At 35.2% G+C, this 26142-nt stretch overlaps 1 long non-coding RNA gene across 2 annotated transcripts; it reads right to left on the bottom strand.

Moving 5' to 3' along the window:
- Positions 1–6350: 6350 nt before the first annotated feature.
- Positions 6351–11135, bottom strand: LOC128241693 (uncharacterized). 2 transcript variants are annotated; one of them, XR_008262446.1, is made up of 4 exons: positions 10943–11135; positions 8824–9026; positions 7495–7701; positions 6351–7015 (listed from the first exon to the last, which is right to left on the bottom strand). It is a non-coding gene; the product is annotated as an uncharacterized LOC128241693 (long non-coding RNA). The 2 variants fall into 2 exon arrangements; XR_008262445.1 differs by having other exon boundaries at positions 7495–7634.
- Between the last annotated feature and the right edge of the window lie 15007 nt (positions 11136–26142).

Raw genomic sequence — 26142 nt, 5'->3', positions numbered from 1 at the left:
TAAGAGAGGAAATCAAAATTGACCATGCAAGATTGCAAGATCAATGGCGATGGTTTATCACATTGAAAATGTCATGTACTTACACTGAGAGTGGCTCCAAGACTTTTCTATTTACATAGGTAAACAATCATCTTATTCACAGATGCTGTGCACATATTCATACATTTGGCTTCATTTAGAATGAAACTTCATAAATAAGTATGCGCATATTTGATATTTTTTTATCTCCATTTTGCAAAATTGAAATCACATGATTTTTTCAAACGAACTTGTACCTGTTGAAAATTTACGTGTCAAATTAAAAATGCTACCAACGGTAAGATGAAAATAAATCCATTTGATTGTAGTGATAACATACATGTCTGAATCATTCGGCCGCTCTGATCAGAGTAAATTTTGAGGTCAATAAGTAGACTGGTACCCTGATTTACTTTTCCTCAAAAATATTAAGTTTATATACAGGTACGCGGCATATGGTTTTTAGTAAACATTAATAGTATTTAACAATAAATACCAAAAATCATGTTGTATTTAAAAAAAGTGCTAAGTGCCATGCGATGATTAGTTAAAAAAAACTTCGAAAAGAAAATATCACGGAAACATGCAAATTATGTCGAAAAAAAGAACAGGGACCGACTTCGGAATACCAACATTGTATACAGAGGTTAACAATACTTTTTTTAAATCAACTTTCCTGGTTGTTTTCTACTTAGACCGCACGCTTTATTCGCTTAACGTATGAATTTACAAGACATTTCGATTGCGCGACGGGCACCGCGGTTAGCTGATACTGGTTTCTTTTCGGATAAAAGAGAAAGAGGGTACCAGTCTATCAATACAGAGCATTGAACGGAAAAATTTCGATGCGTACTTTTCCAATATGTTCATATTCTTATTGCATAAAATCTGACCGTATGCAAGAACATTCATGTAGTTAACCCGATTAACTCACTCGTTACGTATGAAATTCTTGTGCTTCATTAAAAGAACATACAGTTAGCTTGAATTGTTGGGAGAACTATTTTTATTGGATGTTTTCATTGTAATCAGTTCTGGTACTACTTTGATTATTCAAATTCGCTAACGGCCGTCCAATCAAAATACAGCGTATGAAAACATTACGTCAGTGAACCCCCGGATGCGGCTTGAAAATGCAGATAGCGCGTTTATGGCTATGAACTAGGCCACAAGCGCCCTAGGTCCAGGAACGTAAACACATGTACATAGTATTAAAATGTCACATATTTAGATAAGAAGCCATCATTTTTAAGTATATGCCTTTCGATTGTTCAGTAATGGTTTTCATTTGTTTCACGAATATTTTGTGCGATGCAATTTGTTCAACAATGCATTTTTTTTAAAGAATTTCAAATAACGCACATTGCCAAAAATGGCACATCACTGAATCGATCTGTGTCCACAGGTCGTAGTCTGATCGCTGTATGCCTAAAGGTAGCATCCATGAAAACCGTGCTTTGACCCACGCCTTATTCATTTAACAAAAATATATTAAAATTGAGAGAATAAATTATATTTACGGAAATAGAGCATTCACTGGACTAGGGGCTACATGTGTATATAAATGTCTTAATAGTCCAGTATGGATGAAAATTATCCCGCACATGCATTTCATGAAAAAAAAAAATCGGGCGCGGGCCGGTGGAAAAAAACACACACACACACAAACAAACAAACAAAAACATATATATATACATGAACATTTAAGAGAACAATCAGAAAAATAAGTCATCTAATAATATAAATAAAAAATTGTCAACGCATCCTTTGGTCTTGAATAAGTTTTAGAATTTAAATAGCACTTGAGATACGTGTACAGACTGGACAAAACGTCCTGTTCTCAGAACACTTTCGTGCCATAGAACTGTCCGTGGGTGGTGTTAGTAGTTTATACTCCGGGTCCCGGCGTGAGCACATTGAAGGGTCCCCGAGTGACAGTTCAACCACCGCACACCTATCCTGGGCAGACTATCAGGCGGTTAACCAGTACTAGGTGCCTTAACCTCTGCAAGGAACTGACAACTTCTGTACATGCCAGGGGCAGTGGTACAGTTCGAATGGTCGTAGAAATGATTTCATAACCAATCACAACAGAAGTGACCTGGTCCGCCCGGGTATCGAACCCGGGTTGTCCGATTCACAGTCCAACGCTCTACCGATTAAGCTAACCGATCGAACTGTCCGTGGTGGTGTTAGTAGTTTATACTCCGGAACTGTCCGTGAGACTTCCCCATCCTTTTAGAGTGTGGACATACCACGTGGTTTGTGACGTCACATTTTGTTATAACGTGAAGCAAAATACCGCTCGATTCGGAAATGATTATCGCCGTAAGTTTGTTTATTTCATATCATTTTTTATAAAACCTAGCGGAGGCTAAGCGGAAAAAATGTACACTATACTCGGTTACTGAGCGATATGTTGAGCATTTTTTGTTATTTTTCAAAACTCGTGGGCAAATGCTGATAATGTACAAAATAGCGAAAAGCAAATGAAGTTTCTGGTCCAAAAAGTTGTTTATATATTAGGGATGCAAACGAATGACAAAATTGATATTCGAATATTCGGTAATTCTTTCGATCGAATATTCGAATATTCGAATACCAAAATGATCCTTTGAGAATTGTAGTAAACTAATATTCACTAACGTAATAGCCAGGGCCCTGGTACTCTTCTTAAAAGACTCTTCTTCTAAAACGTGTTGTTGGAATCAAAGTTTCCTGATAGATAGATTGAGTGACATACTAAGCAGTATGATGGTGACATTTAGTTGTCATATATATGTCTTTTAATTGCTGCAGAACATAACCGATGCTCATACCTACTGTCTATGCAAACTATTATTGCAAAACGGGTATTAATTGGGCTCATGGCAAGAAGGAGAGAGATCGGCAATTGTTCCTCCCAAATCTGCTCTTCGTTATAACCAAATAGCTTTTCCTTTTCGTAATAACAAAAAAAACAACATTTGATATGTCTATGTAGTGTGTTCCTCATTTGTAAATATGAATATATCCTGGGGATAGAATATGCATTCCGAGACTTTCGTTTTAAGGCAAACATGGTGAATATATATATATATAAACAACTTTTTGGACAAGAAACGTAATTTGCTACTCGCTTTAACAAACTATATTTTGTACATTATCAGCATTTGCCCACGATTTTTGACAAAACTAAAAATTGCTCAACATATCGCTCAGTAACCGAGTATAGTGTACATTTTTCCGCTTAGCCTCCGCTAGGTTTTATAAAACTTGATATGAAAATAACAAACTTACAACGAAAATCATTTCCTAATCGAGCGGTATTTGCTTCACGTTATAACAAAATGTGACGTCACAAACCACGAGGTATGTCCACACTGTTTTAAAATTCCCAAACTTACTATAGATTTTTAGACACGCATGCTATCCATCTCTAAATAACAACAAGTTAAGACCAAAAAGAAATAAAATAGTCAGAGCTGTGGGACCACTTTAGATGTCATTCATCGTAGGGCCCGCGGCATCTGGGGTTCAAAATTACTAATTTTGCGATTATCCCACAAAACGGTGGGAATGAAACTCCCCCTGGCATAAAAAAAATGTTTCAGTCACACTAGGGGATGTTACGCGGTCAAGCCATAATGCAGCCACTATAGGGCGCGGGCAGACCTTTATAAACTCAACAACAACAACATCAGGTAGCATTCAGCTAGCTGTTGTAGGCTCCATACTCCACATTTCACACGATGGTGATAAGTCCACGTTGTTGTTGATGGATGTGTATTGAATGTCAACATATCATGACTCAGCTGACTAGTATTATTATAACGTATAAAATGCTTTAGAAAAATAATAAGAGTTATGCTCGTGAGACAATGAGATTATCTACTCTAAAAATGTCAACTCTAAATGGCCCTAAGCCAATAAACAAAAACACGCAAAATATCGACCCCTATTGTAACACTAGTGCAATAAAAATGGTATGCAAAGCAGAGAATTGTCATGCCAAACATTTCTTAAAGGCCTAGTTTAAGCCTTCTATAAGTGACCCCCCCCCAAAAAAAAAAAAAAAAAAAAAAAACACCCCACAAAAAACGTGTATTTGTACACAACCTCTGTTAGTTCGTTTATTGGCTCAGGGCCATTTAGTGTCAATTTCTATAATAAAACTTCTAAAACTGCACAGCAGGATACTCAGATCGGCGATCTGATAAGAGGGATCAAGGCAAGTAGATTAAGATCAATAAACAGAGGTTGTGTACAACACACAGTTGTTGTTGTTTTTTATTTTATTTTATATATTTATTTTTTGGGGGGTGGGGGGTCACTTATAGAAGGCTTAAACTTGGCCTTGAATTGATCTTAATCTAACTGCCTAATTGTCTTATCAGATCTCTGATCTGAGTATCCTGTTGTGCAGTTTAGGATGTTGTGATGTTTTATAGAAAAAAAAACAGGTCATTATTTTTTCAGATAACCACAAAGGTGGCCATATAACTGGCTCTAATTTCTTTGATCGCCCCACTGTTTTCTTTTTATCCCAACATTGGACCAAGCCATACACTATATGAATGCATGTAAACTTTTGAATCATAGTCACAATTTTGCCTTATAAAATTTGATTCGGTATAGCCCCTTGCCAAAAATATACCTTTTCAAGTTTTGATTTCAGTTGTTCCACATTTTCGCATGGACTAATATGGTCAGAGTTTGGTAAACTCACATAGTCTATCGGTGTAGGAAGTGTCAATTAACGTCCAAACATGAGTGTGTTTTTTTACTGTAACCTGTGGAACTGTGGCTCTGTTAGCAGAAGTTATAAGTGAAAGTTCAGTATCCCAGTTAGCCTGTTTTTCATTTATTTAGGCTGATATCATATAATACCATTCCAGAGATACTCATTGAACATTCCGATAATCCGTATCCCGGATCCGGAGACGAAATACCTGAATACACTAACAGTGATCGAGTCTGTGAAATCCATTTTTCATCTTTTTGACACTCGTGCCTATTATGGACAACAAATACTGCAAGAAGAGGAATCAAAGCGCTGAAAGCGCTGCAAGACTGTCGGTGACGTAACTGAAGCAAGCAAACACTACCGCAAAGTTCTTTCAAATGAAACGTGATCAAATGATTTCATACAAATGATGAACACTCTTTAAGGTAGATGAAGAAGGATAATTGTGATTATAATAAGCACAAATATATTGGCCCTACTTAATCATGTATCCTATGGCCTACAAGATTCTTAATTCAAATTTCCTAATTTTGAACCGCTTTAAATTAGTTAAATGCATATTCATTATGTTAAAATTGCTTCAATTTATGACGTCGCTTATAACAGTTTCAGTAAGCAATTACATTCCTTCATTTCATTAGGGTCTGTTGAAGCCAATGTCTTTAAAATGCAAATACAATACAAACTATACCCAAGATTCAAGGGACATAATAAAAATATAACTTTAAAATGATGCTCTTTCAAGCCTAAAAATGCCTCCCAGAACTTCTATCAACAGAGTCCACATATCTACAAAATTTGTGTTCGAGTTACTTTCTTTGATATAAAAGTGAAAACAAATCTGCATGGTGCTGTGGCATCATACCATGAAAAAAACTAATATCTTTAAAATGTGTTTTCTAGTTTGTTTTTATTATAAAAGTGTTAATAAATCTGCATGGTGCTGAAGAAAAAAAACTAATGTCTTAAATTTCAAACCTGCAGCATTAATTAGCGCCATGTTGTCAAGAATATCTGGACAATTGAATGAAATATGCATGGACCGAAATGACAGCTGGTTTTTCATTGACAAAAGATGCCTTTGATACAGTTTTAAGATTATGCTATGTATGAGGGTAGTTGGTACAGTTTTCACTCATATTCAGATGACGGCTGATATTTGCTGATAAACATGTATCCTCTTAGCAGCAGGGAATAAGTAAATGACATAGTTTTAATGACCAATATTGGAAATGTGACCTTGACCTCCAAATCCGAAGGGGTCATCTGCTGGTCACCCCAAACCTAAATTTCAAGTTTGAAGGCCATGGGTGCAGACTTTGTCGAGTTGTCACACAGGCAAGCTTTTTGCGTTCAATGGTCTGTGACAAATCAATAGGGCTCACCTACTGATCAGGCCCAACCCCAAAGTCAAGTTGTTCAAGGGCCATGGGTGCAGGCTTTGTCCAGTCATTATTAGTACAACCTTTAAGCATTCAAGGTCACTGTGACCTTGACTTTTGACCCAATGACCTCTTAAATCAATAGGATCTTCTAATAGTCAGACTTAGCCTCCATATTGAGTTTGAGGGCCATAGGTGCAGGCATTGTCAACTTATCAGTCAGATGTATGGTTTGACACCTTCCTGTTCAAGGTCACTGTGACCTTTGACCATATTACCCCTAAAATCAAAAGGGGTCATCTACTGGTTAAACCAAACTTTCATGTCAAGTTTGACAATAGGTCTAGGAATTGTAGAGTTATCACCCGGAAAAACTTTGGCCTACTGTCAGACAGACGGACGTAGTGGCCAACATGTGCAAAGCAATATACTCCTCTTCTTTGAAAGGGGCATAATAAATTGAAATTGATTAAATATTTTTGTTTATTATGTTAATTAACTTACACTACATACAACAAGTACCATTTTGATATTTTCGAATGCTCATTTGGGCATGTACATGGGTTTTGATCTGACTATGAACATGAAATTACATAGTGATGTTCCCTCCTATCAATACTAAATTTAAATAACCATGAGAAAAAAAGAATGTTTTCACTGCACCATGAATAAATATGTCAAACAAAATAAATGTCAAGTTATTCAAGATTAATTTAACACTGTTCTTTTGATGATTTCCATGCATTCCTGACTGCAGGTTTTTCCCATTTTCCCACACAGTTATTTCATATTGGCCTTACAAGGTCAGATCTTGAGTTGGGTCTTCATTGCTGGACACTATCTCTTTATCTCCACAGAAAACACACTGGTGCAAGTTTCACTGCAACAACTGCAAAAAAAGTTATATTATATTCTAACTGAACTCTGCATCAATATTCAATTATTTTTTATTGGATTTAGGAAATGTCTTTGTTTTAAAGGGTTCATATAAATTAATGCATTTTTTTTCAATTTAATGCATTATCATGCTGGACTCTTTGACATTGATGGTTAAAACAAAGAAGGCATATGATTTGTGTACAGATTAAACATTATTAATTATAAATGTGTTCTTTAATTAATAGACAAGTGGCAACAATTTCCCCAGTTAAAAAAGCTTACATTTGTATATCTGCAGATTAATCATTTGCATTTCTTTTGCTTTGATCATTTAAGTCAAATGAGTTAGACATGATAATGCATTAAAATAAGAAATATATTTTTGGGCATCAATCTATAGAGTGTGCCTTCAATCTAGAAATAAATTTCTTCTCAACAGATGCTAAATTATAAAAAAATATATAAACCAAGATTTTGATTATGACATACCTGCATAGTTAGTGGTCTCCATAACTGCTCAGAAATGCTCCCTATGACAAACTAAGTGCTGGTGTATGGCTGGGTAATAGTGTTGCTCCAACCAATAGCGCAATTCTTCCTACAGGTGGACCAGCTCCTCAATATGGTTTCTGTCATGGCAGTGATAACAGTAAGTAACATGCCTTTTTCTACTTTCAAGAGAATGAATCTTCCAATCTAAATTACAAATTTAAGAACAAATATATACATATGCACATGTAATGTTGTTTAAAAAAAAACATTTAGATGCCACAAAACTATAAGATTTAAGGTGAAAATTGAGCCAAATCAAAACATTTAGTCATTTAAAGCTGCACTCTCACAGATTTACTGTTTTTACAACTTTTGTATTTTTTGTCTTGGAATGACCTACTTTTTTGCTAAAATATCTGCAAACCAGTGATATAAGACTACTGACAAAATATTAGATTGCAGACTTCCATATTTCAGGTCGAAAACAAAGGTTTTATGGCTTAAAGCGTTACTAACTGTTTAAGAAAAATGCATAAAACATTTTGAACTTAAATATAAACATTTTCTGACAAATTTATTGTCCGCAATCTTATATGAATGGTTAACATGCATTTTCACATAAATTGGCCCGTTGCAAAACAAAAAATAAATAAAGTAGTAAAAACGTTCAATCTGTAAGAGTGCTGCACTCTCAGTCACCGATTGAAGGTTTTGATAACTTCTTTTACTTTTTGGCTTGGAATAAGCTAATGAAAAGCAGTATGAAAATTGATGAAATAAGACTGCTGACAAAAGATAAGATCATGTTTTTACATTTGTAACTATTGGTTTTAAGGTTAAAAGCATTACTAACACTTTACTAATAATGAGATTTTTGGCACAGAACATCATCTTTTGACCGTATTAAAATAAGAAAACAGCGTTCCAATATTTTCAGTTGTCTTTTTTGACTGAATTAATATAAGAAAGCAGCGATCCACTCTTTCCAGTTTTCTGTTATGTCCAGTGTTCAGAAATTCGCAAAAAATAATTCATTACAAGACCAAGAAATAAAAAAAGAGTTGGTAAAACAGACAATCTGTGAGAGTGCACCTTTAACATATGGCTACACAACCAGTACATTCATCAGCTTTACTGATTCGAACCAGGCACATTTATATTGGTAGACTAGCATTTTACCATTCTGTGCTGGCCAGTAAAGTTCTCATTTGAATTAGAATTCAAAATGTATATACCTTTGTTCTTTTTTTTGCCAACTCTGTTTCAACTGAACTTCCTAAATGAATGAGAAGTTTCAAAAAATAATAACAATATCTCAGTAAATACCTGCATTTATGTGTTTCTTGTGCAATCTGTCAGCTTTGGTAGGCTCAGGTTTCATTTTGTCCACCTCAATACTTGTAATCTTCTAGTCTGATGTACTGCAATCCAATTTTTAAGTCAGGTCAGGCAGCCATTTCAGCTTTGTTCCAGTTGATTGTATCAGATGATGTTAACAATACTAGCCTTGTATCCAGGCACTTCTCAATCTGAAAGTTTAAAAAAGAACATGGTCTGTAATATTTAATAAAAAAATCATAATTGTTTACTCCTGGATGATGGGTTCTAAAGTAAACCTTTAAGAAAAGATGCTACTTGTATGGTGCTTGAACCCACGACCATGTGAACACTTGCATGGAGATCTGTCAAACTGAGCTAACCGGGTAACCGATTTTTAGGCAACTCCCAGCTTGGCTCTACAATTGACAGGTGCATTATACACTATAGAGACAATGAATCAAACACTTGAAGCACTAGTCCAAATAATAGTAACTTAACTGATCTTTTTACAAATTTTGAAATGGCATATCCTTCACATACAATTTTTTGTACCAAAAGTGGGTAGCTATTCCGATTGGGATTCCGGGTCAGATAATTATATATATCTAAAATATGAGTTATGTACGCAAAAAATAAAAGCTGACGAATTATTATGAGTTTGATGAGTGTTTTTCTTCATTTCATACTGTCAAAACATAATGATATGAACTGTTATACATGAAGATCACCTGCAAGGCTGTGGTGCATAGATTTACATAGATGTAAAATGGTTGTGTTTAAATGCATTAAATGCTTGTTTTGTGAAAAAAATCTTTGCACTTACATGGTAATAACTAAAATACGAATATAAACCTTTAATATCTATTTCAAACATATAATACTTATCGAACTACGATTTCAATATCTTTCAACCCCCACCCTGTTTTGCACAAACCCGATTAGACGTAAGGGATTGGAAGAATCCCATATAACACGTCTATTTTTTTAGAATATTGAAGCATAATTATATGTTCTTTTTTGATGGTTGAGACGTTTCAGGTTAAACAATAATTAAAAATGCGAAATAATTTTAGTGAATAATCTTGCCATATATATATATATATATATATATATATATATATATATATATATATATATTTTTTTTTTTTTTTAATCGTAAAAAGAGTCCGTCAACGTGCAAATATTTAGACTAAGAGATGTAGATCAGCTAGATGTACCTTCTAGTCTAGTCCACCTAAATGGCCGTCAACCAGTCTTTTGACGATTTTTAGGCTATGGCAGACTGGTGATACACATGAAATGTCAAAATAATAAAAAAGTATCCCTGATCGCTCATTATTGTAGCTACCTTCTAGTCCAAATAATTGTACGTTGACAGATTTTTTTACGATTTTTGATACAGCAAATCCTTCATGTACAAATTGTTTTGTACGAAAAGTGGGTAGTTATTCCGATCGGGATTTCGGGTTAAAGCATATTGCATCTATAACATATCATAAAAACAAGAAATATTACCAGATAATGTTATTTTATATAAATTCCGTAACCAAAAAGTAATATCAACCAAATAATTATGAGTTTGATGGTTTTTTCTTCATTTCATTCTGTCAAAACATAACAATATATACATGAAGGGCACCTGCAAGGCTGCAGTTCACAATTTTACAACAATCGGAACATTTCGGCCATCAATTGTAACAACTCGCCATCTAAGGTAGGCTTCGAGATAGTCAATCCCTGTTGGATACTGGCTGAGGTGTTCAGATTGTTTGGCCAAGGCCAAGTTGTTACGATTGTATTATCTCGAAGCTTGTCGGAGGTGGCCGAATTATTACGATTGGGTCAAGTTGTTCCACTTGGCATAATCGTTGTCTGCGTCAGTCAACTTTCCTTTTAATGAAAAGGTAAATAATGTGTTTTAATGCATTAAATGCTTGTTTTTTTGCAAAATAGCTTTGCACTTCCATGGTAAAATATGAATATAAATCTTTACTTTATTATCCATTTCAACAATAAAATACTTCACTTAATACAATTTCAATATTTTCAACACCCCCGTTTAGACGTTAGGGATTGGAAGAATCCCGTATAACACGTCTATTATTTCAGACTAATGTACATGTACCTTCGTGTCCGAAATCGATCACTTCCTTGCAGCTCATTTCTGGATTGTCTCCATCTAAATTTAACATTTTTAAACACATACATAAATGCCATTTTTGCTTCGATTGATGTTAAAGCAAATTTAGCACTAATTACAGGTCGGTTATTTTGTAGAAGAACGTATTCGAAGTAACATTAAATTTCATTTCCGCATAATCGCCGCCATATTGTGTATGACTTTCTAAACTACACCCTGTAGTCCAAAATAACAATAGGCATAACGTTGACACACTGTGATAGGTATAATCCAAATAATTTACTCAAACAAATATACTAGTTCGATTGCTGCTGAAAAAAATCATTTGAAACATAAAAGCTATTTCACAAAATATTACATGACATGAACTCTTTAACCGCGTATGATTTATTTCTTAATAGCTTTCATTCATAAAATAAGTTCTTTGCCGGGGTTTGCCGGGTCAGTCTTGAATGCTGGGATATGTGTGACGTCACACGGGGTGCAAACATGTGGTGTAGCTTACTATTGGTTGTAGGGTAAAATGACTTCGTATGTAAATGCTATGCTTTCATTAATTTTCATTATTTTGTTCAATAAAACTCACCAAATTGCAACGGTACAGCTATACTAAGAGTAACACGCAATGTTTGTCATAAAAAAGGCAATAACGCGTTAAATACACATAAGCAGGTACTTGACGCCCCACATTCACGTAAGTAGTTCTGTTGCTACGCAGGTGGTGTGTATTAATATATTCATGTTCAATATGTCGTGTCAGGCGACTAGTCGCGTTTCTGAAATACCGCTCTCTAAAGACAGTCTAAAAATGACATGACAGCATGCACACTTGTATTCCCTGTATTTTCCCTGAAAACGGTAATGTTCCTAGTAAATAAAAGTATCACATTATCCACTTATGCAAATTCCGTTCATTGTGACGTTTCAAGCACGGCTTACATCCCTTACACGGCAAATAATCGCACTATTTAACAGGTTAAATGCATTGTTTCTAAGAAAGATTCACACTTGAACGATGGTAAAGCTCTTGTTGTGGTTTGCACCATTTAGTTATAATACGCTTCACATCATTACTGGAACTTAATGCATCTAAGTCATTAAAAAGTAATTATAAATGTTTTCTGGTGATATTTTAATAATCCGAATGGTTATAAAACATCCGTTGCTCACTTTTTCTGTGCTGGAAATTCAGTAGTTCGCTGCCACAAATATTTATTTAGATAATTCACTAGCCCTTTATGTAGAGCTTAACTAACATAGGAAATTAACACAATATAATGTTCTTCTACTACCATTTATTTATTAATACACTTGAACGATATTTACAAAGAAACAAAGCTTACACTAAATATCAATGTTAGAACTTATCATGGCAATTTCACCAACAAGATACACTTATAGCAGCCTTCATTTTCTTTCTAAAGCATTCGCTTTTATACTCCATTGTAGTAGCTACAATAATGAGCGATCAGGGATACTTTTTTTTATTATTTTGACATTTCATGTGTATCCCTGTAACCAGTCTGCCATAGTCTAAAAATCGTCAAAAGACTGGTTGACGGCCATTTAGGTGGACTATCCATTGTAGTTGCGTATTAAGGAGACTGCATCACGACGGGCAATCATTGGAGCCATAACATTTTGTTATGTGTTGAAAATGCTCCAACGCGTCTTCCGTTATATAGTGCCAATGAGTGGAATATGGATGCAAACAGTGAGTATGGTTTCTTATTTTTCATTAGCTATGAGTTGTTCTAAATGTAAAAGTTATATATAAAATTTAAAATCTGATCGTCTAGAATTTGCATAACTTCTTGCTAGAGGTTAGTGCTGACAACGTAAAAATCTGAGAATTATTATTGTACCTTATGTTTAAGCATTTTTTTACATGTGTGTGGATTTTTTATCGACAATAGGTTGCCTCGTTAAAAAATTTAGAACTTTGTTTGTTATACTTGGTGCACTATGCCCGATTTTCTGAACATTGTGGTGCCAATGAATTGTAAACTAGTAGGAAACGAATTGTGAAAAAACTGTAGTAATTTCACAACATGAAAATTAACAATTAACTGAATTAATATCATCATTTTAAAGTATGACGAGCTACCACAATGCTTCGCGAACTGTAAGGTTCATTTGGTGTCTAATAAAGTAATACTTGTTTGCAAATGATCGTAGTAATTCTAATTCTGTATTTCCAGTTATTATAAGGCAAAAATCTAACGATTGTGTTTATATATTTTCAGATGGGTGTCTTTAAAGGGAAAGGGAGGCGGGGACTTTTCCTTGTCGAGAAAAAAATCACTCCGTGGCTCAAAATTTGCAAGAAAAAGTAATTTACAAAGTCAATCACCTAAATTAACAAGCACTTTCTCTTTCTACAATGACAAGATCCGCGCGCAAAATTCTTCAGGATCTAATCACTCACATACTATTTATTCCCTGTATGCATTGATGAATCTTAATAATGCCTTCATCATAGTCACTCGTGGACAAAATGAATAGATTTATATAAGTGGTTTATAAATATGCATATGCAGCATGCTCTAGATTCTGGTCTGAAAATACTGAGACAAAATGAGAAATCTTCACTCACTTTCCGTTCCATTCAAAAGCCGTTCAACGTTTTACGCGCTTTGATTTTTATTGCAAATGTGTTTATTATGCATTTAGTAATGGGTAAAGGTCGTAAGAGTGTAATTATACAAGTAACTGGTTTGATGCGACATATTCGCATAACCCACCTCTTTATCAAAATAAAAGTAAAAACATCCAAATGCGATTTTTTTTCAAGTATTCATTCAAGTATTTGGGCAGGTTTTGTATGAATATAGTATTTCGAAGGACCCTCAAACGTACCAGCGGTCAACGAGGGGCCTCCACTGTGAAAAGTCTTTGTTCTATTCAGTGAGTGTACAACCTTTGAATTCACTTCTTGAAGGCCATGGGTGCAACACCAAGAGTTCGAAGAAGTCTTAGACGAAGATCAAACCACCTGCAAATTGGACTTTGGGTGACAAGCAAAACAATTATTTAATGTCATACGCTGTTCACACGTTGCAAGGTCAGACGCATTAAATTTAAAACTATGGCACAGAAATGCAATAGGCATACCGAAATGGGAATGGGTTCAATAGACAAGACGACCAGGTTTCAGTCAGAAGACGTGGCTTCGTTTCCTCATCAGTGGCACGGAAGCTAGAACCGCCAATATCCGGATATGTAGGGTCCTGTTTGGCCATGTCAAGTTGTTACAATTTCAAATCAAGCGCTCAAAAACTTTGATCTGACTTCCTTGGTCGCTTTGAAGTTTCGTTACCACACTACTTCGAACCAGTTATGAAAACCTTCGATTTTTTAAAAAATAGTGTAATTAAATACGGACTTATTTTCATATTCGATGGGTTCGCTGCAGATCGACACTATACCGCTTACCCCCCTCACCCTTCAATTTTTATTGCATTTTTGAAACTTTTATTTTTTTCATTTTTGAGAAAAATGTGTAGGCACGTGCCTACAGTGCCTAAAGGAAGCTACGCCCCTATTATTGCTCTCCATCAAGAGGGTAGACGCGTGCACATATTACTCTCGATCATGGGGGTAGAAGGGTGCACATATTGCTCTCGATCATGAAGGCAGAAGGCTGCACATATTGCTCTCGATCATGAGGGCAGAAGGCTGCACATATTGCTCTCGATCATGAGGGAAGAAGGCTGCACATATGGCTCTCGATCATGAGGGCAGAAGGGTGCACACATTGCTCACGATCATGAGGGTAGAAGGGTGCACATATTGCTCTCGATCATGAAGGCAGAAGGCTGCACATATTGCTCTCGATCATGAGGGCAGAAGGCTGCACATATTGCTCTCGATCATGAGGGAAGAAGGCTGCACATATGGCTCTCGATCATGAGGGCAGAAGGGTGCACATATTGCTCTCGATCATGAAGGCAGAAGGCTGCACATATTGCTCTCGATCATGAGGGAAGAAGGCTGCACATATTGCTCTCGATCATGAGGGCAGAAGGCTGCACATATTGCTCTCGATCATGAGGGAAGAAGGCTGCACATATGGCTCTCGATCATGAGGGCAGAAGGCTGCACATATTGCTCTCGATCATGAGGGAAGAAGGCTGCACATATTGCTCTCGATCATGAGGGCAGAAGGCTGCACATATTGCTCTCGATCATGAGGGAAGAAGGGTGCACATATTGCTCTCCATCAAGAGGGCAGAAGGGTGCACACATTGCTCACGATCATGAGGGAAGAAGGGTGCACACATTGCTCTCCATCAAGAGGGCAGAAGGGTGCACACATTGCTCACGATCATGAGGGAAGAAGGGTGCACACATTGCTCTCCATCAAGAGGGCAGAAGGGTGCACACATTGCTCACGATCAAGAGGGTAGAAGGGTGCACATATTGCTCTCGATCATGAGGGCATAAGGGGGCACATTTTGCTCTCGATCATGAGGGCAGAAGGCTGCACATATTGCCCTCGATCATGAGGGCAGAAGGGGGCACATATTGTTCTCGTTCATGAGGGTAGAAGTGTGCACATATTGCTCTCGATCATGAGGGCAGAAGGCTGCACATATTGCTCTCGATCATGAGGGCAGAAGGGGGAACATATTGCTCTCGATCATGAGGGCAGAAGGGTGCACATATTGTTCTCGATCATGAGGATAAAAGCGTGCACGTATTGCTCTCGATTATGAGGACAGGAGGGCGCCATAAATAAAAGCAAAAACCCTTTTAAATGAACTAAACTTAATACAGTGGTTACCTTATTTCTTTCTGTTTTGTAAATGTTATAACTGCTGTCACACAAATAACCAGTCCTAAAGATAATCAAAATTATGTGACTGCAAACAAAATCTAGAATGTTCATTTTTTTAAAGATTTAAATAAAACAAGATGGAAATTTAATGATAAATTATAAAATGAATTTCTGAAAGAGTGTTTTTTTATGGTGGTAGAGAGATCTCATCTGCTTAATCACTGCATAGATGATTGCTGAAATGATTGTATGCTCTTCATTTATGTACAATTATTAATGATTTTAAATAGCTATTCTGGTATGAAAGGATATATTTAAGACACGCTGATCCATGCTGTTCATTACACAGCCACTGTAGTTTTAAGACAAAACACTACTCACCATGTAGAAAGAATTCACAATGGCCTTGTGGTCTCGGAGTGAGAAGCTAACCCTGTTGTCAAACGCCGCCGAGAGGTGTGAACGCAACAAACGATGGTTCGAGACCACCCGTCACCCACGATAGCCAACAACGACGGTATAACTAACAATATTTTATTGCATTATAAACCATTGCATTAAAAAATAACAACAAGATATATGCAACATTTTGGCGTATTTTAACGAAAATTCATGGGCACGTAGCTATAAATATTTTTTATAAATGCTGATATCTAGCGTCCATCAATAATAGTGATTATGACTAAAATGAGCAGTGTAAATGCTTGACTGCAGTATACGAAAGGTTTGATCATCGACCTTCTTCGGATATAAAATGTTTCACAATCAATCACCATGTAATACTATTTGAAATCGCAAATCACTAGGATATGAAATTGCAAATCAGTGGTGGTTATTATTTTTCCTGTTTGTTGTTATACTGTGTATTAATTTTATATTCAATAAGAAATATCACCTAAGAAATCATTAGCGCATGTTTATCATGAAAAAGAGTTAGTTAAACAAAGCAGATAAAACACTTAATGTCATAAACATTTTATCTTGATTTCGGATGTTAACATACACAAACTAATTGCTGTTGACATCATCTGAACATGTAACCGGAAATACTAAAAGAAGATTTCGATTATATGAAAGGCATTTAAGCTCATTGTTGAATACGGAATATTGCAAACGAAGCAAATACAGTTATACAAACTATGCATGTACATGTGTATTTTCGATTATGATATAGCATTATTCAAGTAATGCAGTTCTACAAACAAACAAACACACTACTCGTCAGACTGCAAAATGACGGTAGGCAATCTGCACCTTCGACAGAAGAATTTGATTTCAGTTAAAGCGCTTTACTTTCGAAAACAAGTTCATCAAACCGTCGCGCAGTTTCATTTGGGATTTATAGTCGGAATCTATATCCATTGACATGTTTGTCTTTTAGGATACGTTTTTTTCAAGGGAGGCAACTCATATTACTCTTGTGTTTATTGCATTATCATTCATTGCATTAAAAAACAACAAAAAATCAACAACATATAAGCAGTATTTTGGCGTATTTTAACGAGAATTTATGGCCACGTAGCTATACATATTTTTTATATAAAGGCTGATATCTAGCGTCTATCAATAATAGTAATTATGACTAAAAATGAGCAGTGCAAATGTTTGACTGCAGTATACGAAAGGTTTGATCATCGACCTTTTACGGATATAAAATGTTTCACAATCGATCACCACGTTATAATACTTGAAATCGCAAGTCACTAGGATATGAAATTGCAAATCAGTGGTGGTAATTCTTTTTCCAGTTATTAATATTATGTATTGTCTTATTGAATTACTCGTCTTAGAGTTTGAATAACATGCATTTCAATATTCGAGTGATCTATATTATACAAAGTTTATAAACACATTTAACCTTATAATATTGATCATAAATCACAAATATTGAGGTTTGTTTTACGTTTCATTCCGATGTTAGAAGTCTTTGCCTAGAAAAAGTATAAGGCCAGCTTTATGTAAATTTACATAGAGATTTTGAAGATTTGTTGAGTATTGATCTGTTTATTAAATTAACTTCCTAGACATTTATTAAGAACTTAGAACATACGAGATCACATCATAATAATTAAGAAGGGCAGAGCGAGCGATAAAAAGCCTAATTTGTTGTCGAGCCTGTGCATGCGGTGAGCAAGACATAGTTTTCACAATGGCGGTTCCGTGTATGTTCGTGCTGTAGTGCATTCCGTCCGGACTGAAAATTGTCTTAGCTATATCTTGACCATACTTATAGGGTTTTCAAAAATAATTGCCACAAAGTTCACCATGCTTCGTGTCCCGCAAAAGACTCAGGTCTGTACATAAAATGTGAAGGTCAAGCTTAGAATGGAGGTCAAAGGTTGAATTGATAACTGTTCATAGGACTTGTCAGGGCAAACTATCAATCAACCATTATGGGTATTCTTGGAAACTGGACACGAATGTACATCAGGATAAGGATACATGTCGCATACATGTCCCAGGACTCAACATTAAGGTCAAGATCACACTTAGAGGCTTAATGTCAAAATGAGTACTTTTAATAGGACTCAGGGCCGGACTTAACATTGTCTGGACTGTATCTTTACAAAAGTATGACATGATGCGGTTGTGTGTTGCGCACAAGACCTGTAGAAAAGTCAAGCTTTACGTTCAAAAGTTCAAATACGTCTAGTTCTATAATGTCTCAGGCTTTTTTATATTTTCAGCAGGCGGGTAACCAAATCACGAGTTCATGTCTGTTGATTTGTAAAAGTGCAAATGTTAACGATTAAGCTTGGTACTTATTCAAAGCTGATACTGATAGGCGATTCTATCGGCTGAAAAAACAGGTTATAATCTAGATGAAAATAAAAACAGGAGCTAAAACTATCCATAACAGTTAAAATCATTAAGAATTAAAGTTACAGGTAACCAACACACGTATGTCCTTGCTTTTTATTTACACCTATATATACAGGTTTCAAATAATGCTCAGCTTAGCTAAATGCTTGATTAAAATCTGAAAATAAGACTATGTGACATTTCGGCGCAAGAAGAATGAAAATATACTGCTTGAATATAAATATATGAAACAAATTTGATAACGTTAGTGTGTACTGGATATAAGCTTACCTTTAAGACTACAATCTACTTCTTTTTGTTCAATGTGCAGGTGTAAGACCATACGTATAGCAACATATCATCAAGCTTATACATATAGGTTAATTAAACCGACTACCCCTGCACAGAAATATTATTATGACACTTTGTAAAAGATTCCATAGTATCTCAATTTACATGTAATCTGGTCGCTAAGCAAAATGCAGGATTAAATGAATCAGTCCCTGAAGCAAAATCAGTTGCGAGCCAAGACAATCACCCAGGCTGGCATATGAATGGAAATCCAGGACCTTGACTAGGATAAATAGACTTAGGCGCATCTGGAAGAGTTGTTTGTCGAAAATTCTTCCTGTCGACTTATTGCTTTGGTAGAGGTGCCGACATTTTGTTGACATTGACAACTGACGAGCACCTGCTGATCCGGATAGCACATACCATAGCTAGGCAAAAACTCTTCTGGTCTGGTTTAGAGATGATTTTAATACATGTACATTCATTAACATATTTTTACCATGTACGTTTAATGACATCAGCTACTCCTGTTCTACCTCTCCTTCCTATTTGAACAACTCGACCCATGGAATAAGTTTGCATAACTTTCATTGAAGTCGTACCTTGCAAATTATGAGAATAACCGATCATATCACTTGGTAAGCAAAAGCTGTTCCATTAACAAATACGTCAGCACATACAGCTGCAAAGGCATTGTACGAGCCTTTCTTGCAGTTCAATGGTTTACTACAACGTATACACAGTGATCAGAGTCGAACTTTCCTAAGTAAAACCATTCATGAGCTGTACCAGTTAGCGAAGTATTTTCGAAGTCATGAACCACACCATACCCATTAGAACGGAAACGCAGAAAGTTTCAGCTCTTCTTTACTACGAACGTTGGAAACACTGCGGGAAGAAGACACATCCGATTGGAAGGAACATATTGGTTCGATGGTGTAGGCGTACAACACAGCTATTAGTGATGCTACAGGGTTCTCTTTTCAACTATGCACTATTCGTTTCGCATCTCCGTCTTGCTGTTGATTTATACTTTCGAACTGGTCCCTCTGAGCAATAGACTTCAAGCCATTGCTTGTATGTTTCCATTTGCCCATCATTGTTCATTACTGATATTATGTATTGTAATATTTGCAGGTCATTAGACCACTTAGTCTTTATACGTATGTATACCTATTAAATGGAATATAAACAGAGTGACTTAATTATAAATAATGTTCCGGTCACATACATAAATAAACCAATTGGATAGTCTGTGACGGACTTTCCAGTTTCAATACCTTATCCTCCAACTGCCTGTGCATATGGAATTTTAAGTCGTTTTGGCCAAAAATGCCATTCTATGAGGTTTTTAGACTGGTCATCGACTCAAATGGCATATAAAGCATCAACCGGCGCAGTTCTTTTAATCTTTGTACAAGATTCAAGTTCTCGCAGTGAAATTTTCATTTTCTTAAACATTATGTGTGATCGTACGAATGTAGATGACTCAATTTAAAAAAATAATACTAGTAGGCGAAAGTTTTGATAACCATGAATTACATATTTTGAACAAAAGGACCAAAACTTATAGTCCTTTATTCGTAAATACACCAAAAACTAGCTCAATCTGATAGTCTTTGTCACTGTCTATCAACCAAGCACCTGTGCATCTGTAATTTTAAGACGTGTGTGCCATTCTTCGAGGATTTTCAACTGACTCAAATGACATTTAAAACTAAAAAAGCAACGACATAAAATAAAATGTATTCCTCATTACTGGGAGAAAGTTTAGACAAAAGAGAGAAGCCGAAAAACAGAGTGAGTGACAAATTTCCCGTATTAATGTTGCTCTATTTATGCATGTTTTGTATTTTTAATACAAAAGTTACCTTTAGAAGAATATCTTAACCCTCCAGACGCATTCATCGTTGTATGTAACCGTATGTAGTATAAGTATAATGTTCAATATACTAAATTAGGAATAATCATTATTTGTACATTGAAGAACATTTGAGAATATAATTTTGATGACTTTTTGCGATTCACTTATATTTCGCTTTGTATTCCTTTTATGCGTAAAGTGTTAAATCCCAAGGATATTGACTTGTTCACATACTTTTAGGGCAAGTTAACATTTAATCGAATCACAAATGTAATGATCTAATTTATTATGATGTTAGGTCATAAAAAGTATATATGTGTGAATTAAAAATCAAATTGTTTTACATCCATGTAAATGATTCAAATTAAATTATAAAAAGTATCATGGATTATGCGTTTTGACTATGACAGAGATAATTCAAATAAGCGATTTTCGTGAGTACTCGCATGGAAATGCATTGAAAATACATAAATGTGAGATATTCTCACATTCTCTCGCAGTTTGTGTATTTTGTGCCATTTCGTTTTTGTTCTTCATTGAATTATATTCTTCACTTGTTGATAACTGAATTGCTGCGTCTTCTGCCTGTGTTCGTTATCGTCTCCACACTTGTTTTTGCATACCAGATTTGTTTTATGTACACTTGTTTCAATCGGCATTTAATAAGCGTCAACAATATCGGAAATTTTCTGAAAACCTCATTGTGGTAAAGTATCATATTTACAATTAACTTTCACCCTGCGAGGTATTGATGAAATGATGAAAATATCGTGTTACGTTATATAAAAGTAATGTCCGGAATACACGGTGTCGCACACTTTCTTCGTCGAAAATGACGCAGTGTTGTTTTGCCTATAACTTGTCGAACGCTCACTTCGAAAGTCTCCAAGGAAAACAGCATACGAGTTTGAAGCGTTTTATTTGACTGTGATAACAATTCCTTTTTACTAGTTTAAAATGTTAATATACATGTTTGTAAATTTGTTAGGAAATCCTAATAGAGGTGTATCCTCGACGCTTGTCAAAAACAAAATGTGTTATCAGTATCTTTTGGTCAATATCTACCACGTGACTGTCATAAGGCTATAAATTAGTTAAAACTATATAACTTTTATCCATGCTGGACCGCCGCATTTCGAAATAAGATGTTTTGACAATCAAATGCGCTCAGTTTTCAATATGCAACTTAAGTCAATCTTATGGTCATACATCATTGATTTCATTCACTGTATTGGTGTGTTATTTATACCTCTTAATCGGATACGCTACATGAATCTTAGATCCAATTAAGACCAATATTGAATACTACCCCTGGGCGATAATCATTAAAGATAGATACCATAAGAATGTACTTGTAACGTGGTAGATATGTAACGAACAAAAGAACATAGTAAAATTAATATGCAATGGACATTTAAATATTGCAATATATATATATATATATATATATATATATATATATATATATATATATATGTGTGTGTGTGTGTGTGTGCGTGTGTGTGTGTGTGTGTGTGCGTGTGTGTGTGTGTGTGTGCATTGTAATAAAATACCTTTCTATGTAGTCTAAAATAATAGACGTGTTATACGGGATTCTTCCAATCCCTAACGTCTAAACGGGAATGTGCAAAAAACCACAGGCATCTGAATCATTGTTTGTCACTAAAATATTGTTTAAAACCATTTCGGGTACATACAATGAGATAAACAACACATCTGAAGATATTTAGTGTCTTTGATATACAAAAAAGAAACAAGGTATGTAACTCAAACTTACCCGATTTCACGGTAGAGTCCAGTTTTATGTAAATTTCTCAACCAACATATAAACAATCCATTTTTAAATAAGTGACATGGAAAGAAGAGTCAATTACCTTTAAAATGGTGTGCGATATGTTGGTATAACTATATTGTCTTCAGACAAACAAGCATAATTCAATGTCAAATTCTCATGTTTTTCTTTAGTCGGAAAGAGTACAGCAAATTAAAATCTTCAATTTTCCCCGTGTAAACAGTACTAAACACAGACCTATTAAAGTTATTTTATGCTTCAGTGTACAGATAAATTAATTCCATTCCTTTATATCACAATAAGACTAACACCACAGTTTAAGAAAGAACCGTATCAGTCTTCAAATTAAATCCACTTTAAAATTTTGTTTGAGGCGGACATTTTCCTGACAGCGCTCAGATGTTTCTGATCAACCTCCAAAGAAGAGTATTTGACCCATCCAAGCTTGTGTGGCTCACATTCAAGCCGGTACAAAGATGTTAAATGTACATGTCAATGACATCATATGGGCGCTTGTCGGTAAAATGGCCGGGTGCCTACGAAATTTAAAGAGGATTTAGTTTAAAGACTGATACAGTTGTTTCTAAAATTGTGATGTTAGTCTTTTCGTGATATTATGGAATGGAATTAATTTATCTTTATATTTTTATTAAGACAATATAGTTATGCCAACATATCGCACACCATTTTAAAGGTAATTGACTCTTCTTTCCATGTCACTTATTTAAAAATGGATTGTTTATATGTTGGTTGAGAAATTTACATAAAACTGGACTCTACCGTGAAATCGGGTAAGTTTGAGTTACATACCTTGTTTCTTTTTTGTATATCAAAGACACTAAATATCTTCAGATGTGTTGTTTATCTCATTGTATGTACTCAAAATGGTTTTAAACAATATTTTAGTGACAAACAATGATTCCGATGCCTGTGCAAAAAACGGGGGTGTTTTAAAAATATTGAAATTGTTTTAAGTGAAGTATTTTATGGTTGAAATTGATCATAAAGAGTTAAATTCATATTTTACCATGTAAGTGAAATGTTATTTTGCACTAAACAAGCATTTAATGCATTAAAACAAGTTGTTTACCTTTCAAATAAAACGAAAGTTGACTGACACAGATAACAATTATGCGAAGGGGAACAACTCGATACAAGCGTAATAACTCGGCCTCCTCCGACAAAGCTTCGAGATAGACCTCGTTATACAATCATAACAATTCGGCCATGGCCGAAATGTTCCGAGCGATTTAAAACTGTGCCCTGAAGCCTTGCAGGTGCCCTTCATGTATATATCGTTATGTTTTCACAGAATGAAATGAAGAAAAGCCGTCATACTCATAATTATAAGTTGGATATTTTTTGTGTGCGTACGGAACTAATATAAAATAACATTATCTGGTAATATTTCTTGTTTTTATGATATTTTATAGACGCTTTATGCTTTAACCCTGAATCCTGATCGGAACAACTACCCACTTTTGATACTAAACAATTTGTACGTGAAGGATTTGCCATATCAAATATCTAAAAAAAATCCGTCAACGTACAATTATTTGGACTACCTTTCTATGTAGCTGCAGAAATCGTGGGAAATAAGGGGTACGATATTCACTAATAACGTTCACTTTTGACAAGACGTTGTTATGGTTACGGGTACCTGTTCTGTTTCACCGCGTATTTTCGACTGGTACATTTGGGGTACATCAGTTGTTTAATTCGGAGCTCCTCTGTCATTTTTATCGAAAACAACCCCCGATGTTTGCCGGTACAACAGTTGAAGTAAATTGTAATTTTTTGAATTAAATCATTAATTAAATGTAGTGTTTTAGAGCTGTATTTATTGATCTAGGTTCAAATTGATTGCCAGTGAAGTGCATTATTGCAAAAATAATTAAGATTCCAAAGAGTTAAGTCATAAAGTTTAACTGCTAAATAAAATTACTACGCGATCAACTTGCGGCGGACTTAAACGTACCGCTTTTGAGTATGTAAACCGTCCAAATACGCCCGAGGTTGTTTTCGATAAAAATGGCCGTGGAGTTCCGAATGCAGTTGGTTCTGAGATATGGGTTATAGAACACCAATTTTAATTTCTTCTTTACATTGGAGCAACGTTCGGCGAAAAAAAATAAATAAATAAAAATACGAAATTTAATTTAATTTTTATTTGGTTTTGGAATATTTAGGTACGGCGCTCCCGTAAATCTAAAGATATAAAAAAATTCTGGTCTTAATTTCTACACAAATAACACTTGTATTTGCATGAACAACGTACAGGTGTTTTAATTTAAAGATTGAGACACAAAGGAAGTTCGCCTCAAAGACGGTATCGATCTGTCGCACCCTTTTCGACTGACCAGAAACTGATGTTTATTTTGCATTGCGTTGTGACGTCATTTATTTATGTTATGATTTCTAATTAGGCATGTGTGATGTCGTTTAATCAATGGTAAATGACGCTTCAAATATCAGTCATTCATTTTGACACATTATAAATTCGGGTTGCAAAGTTTACCTGGAAAGCTTTCGATCTAGATCCAAATTTATAAATAATTGAAATCATAATTAGAAATTGGTTTTCATAATAAATGCCATTTTAACGACGCCCATTTTGTTTTATGACGTCATTTAAACATCGCGCAACGATACTTGTTATGACGTGACGTCACACGAGTGGAATACGGCCGTATTGCACTTGAGTGGAATACGGGCTACCGTATTTTGCGATATCTATTGCGTGTGGATTTATGAAGGGTAAATAATAAAAGTATTTATACTGTGTTTCCGGTCCAGATAGAAAAATCAATCCCAAGGGCAGGCGCCCTAGCCGGTAACGAGGCTTGCCGCGCATTGTGTCAGGGAGTCAGATGTTTAGATATGGACTGGATAAACATGATTGATCTTTTTTTCTTGCGTACCTAAAATTATCAATTTGTGGAAAATTGACGTAGAAACGCATCTTTGTATATTTCATCATAAAATACGTGCAACGTTGTCACGAAGCGTAGTAATTTTTGGTAACTTCGGGTTGAATTTGAATTAAACATATTGCATACTTAAATATATTTGATAACGCTTTTTTGAAAAGGCATTATGTTTGTTTTTTTTCATAAACCATACAATAAAGGAAATAAGAGGTAGCGCGTTCACTGTACGCGTAATTCATCTCACATGGAGTGTGTGTAAGAATTTGTCTTGGTCATTTTACTTGTATTGGATTTCAGATCATCCCTTTATTACAGTAAATAAATGATTATACATCAAATGCAATCAACCGGCCTCTTTAAAAAATGAAAATGACATGTATGGTGAATGGCATAACAAAAACATCGGATACCTGAAATAGTTATGCGGGGTTTCAGTATTTCCTGCTCAATTCAGGTAGTTATGTAATCAAAGCGCTGAAAGCGCTGCAAGACTGTCGGTGACGTAACTGAAGCAAGCAAACACTACCGCAAAGTTCTTTCAAATGAAACATGATCAAATGATTTCATACAAATGATTACCACTCTTTAAGGTAGATGAAGAAGGATAAATGTGATTATAATAAGCACAAATATATTGGCCCTACTTAATCATGTATCCAATGGCCTACAAGATTCTTAATTCAAATTTCCTAATTTTGAACCGCTTTAAATTAGTTCAATGCATAT

This window comes from Mya arenaria, chromosome 7 (genome assembly GCF_026914265.1).
Source record: "Mya arenaria isolate MELC-2E11 chromosome 7, ASM2691426v1".
Taxonomy (NCBI): domain Eukaryota; kingdom Metazoa; phylum Mollusca; class Bivalvia; order Myida; family Myidae; genus Mya; species Mya arenaria.
Note: the sequence above shows the minus strand (reverse complement) of the source record. Positions and strands in the feature narration are given on the sequence as shown.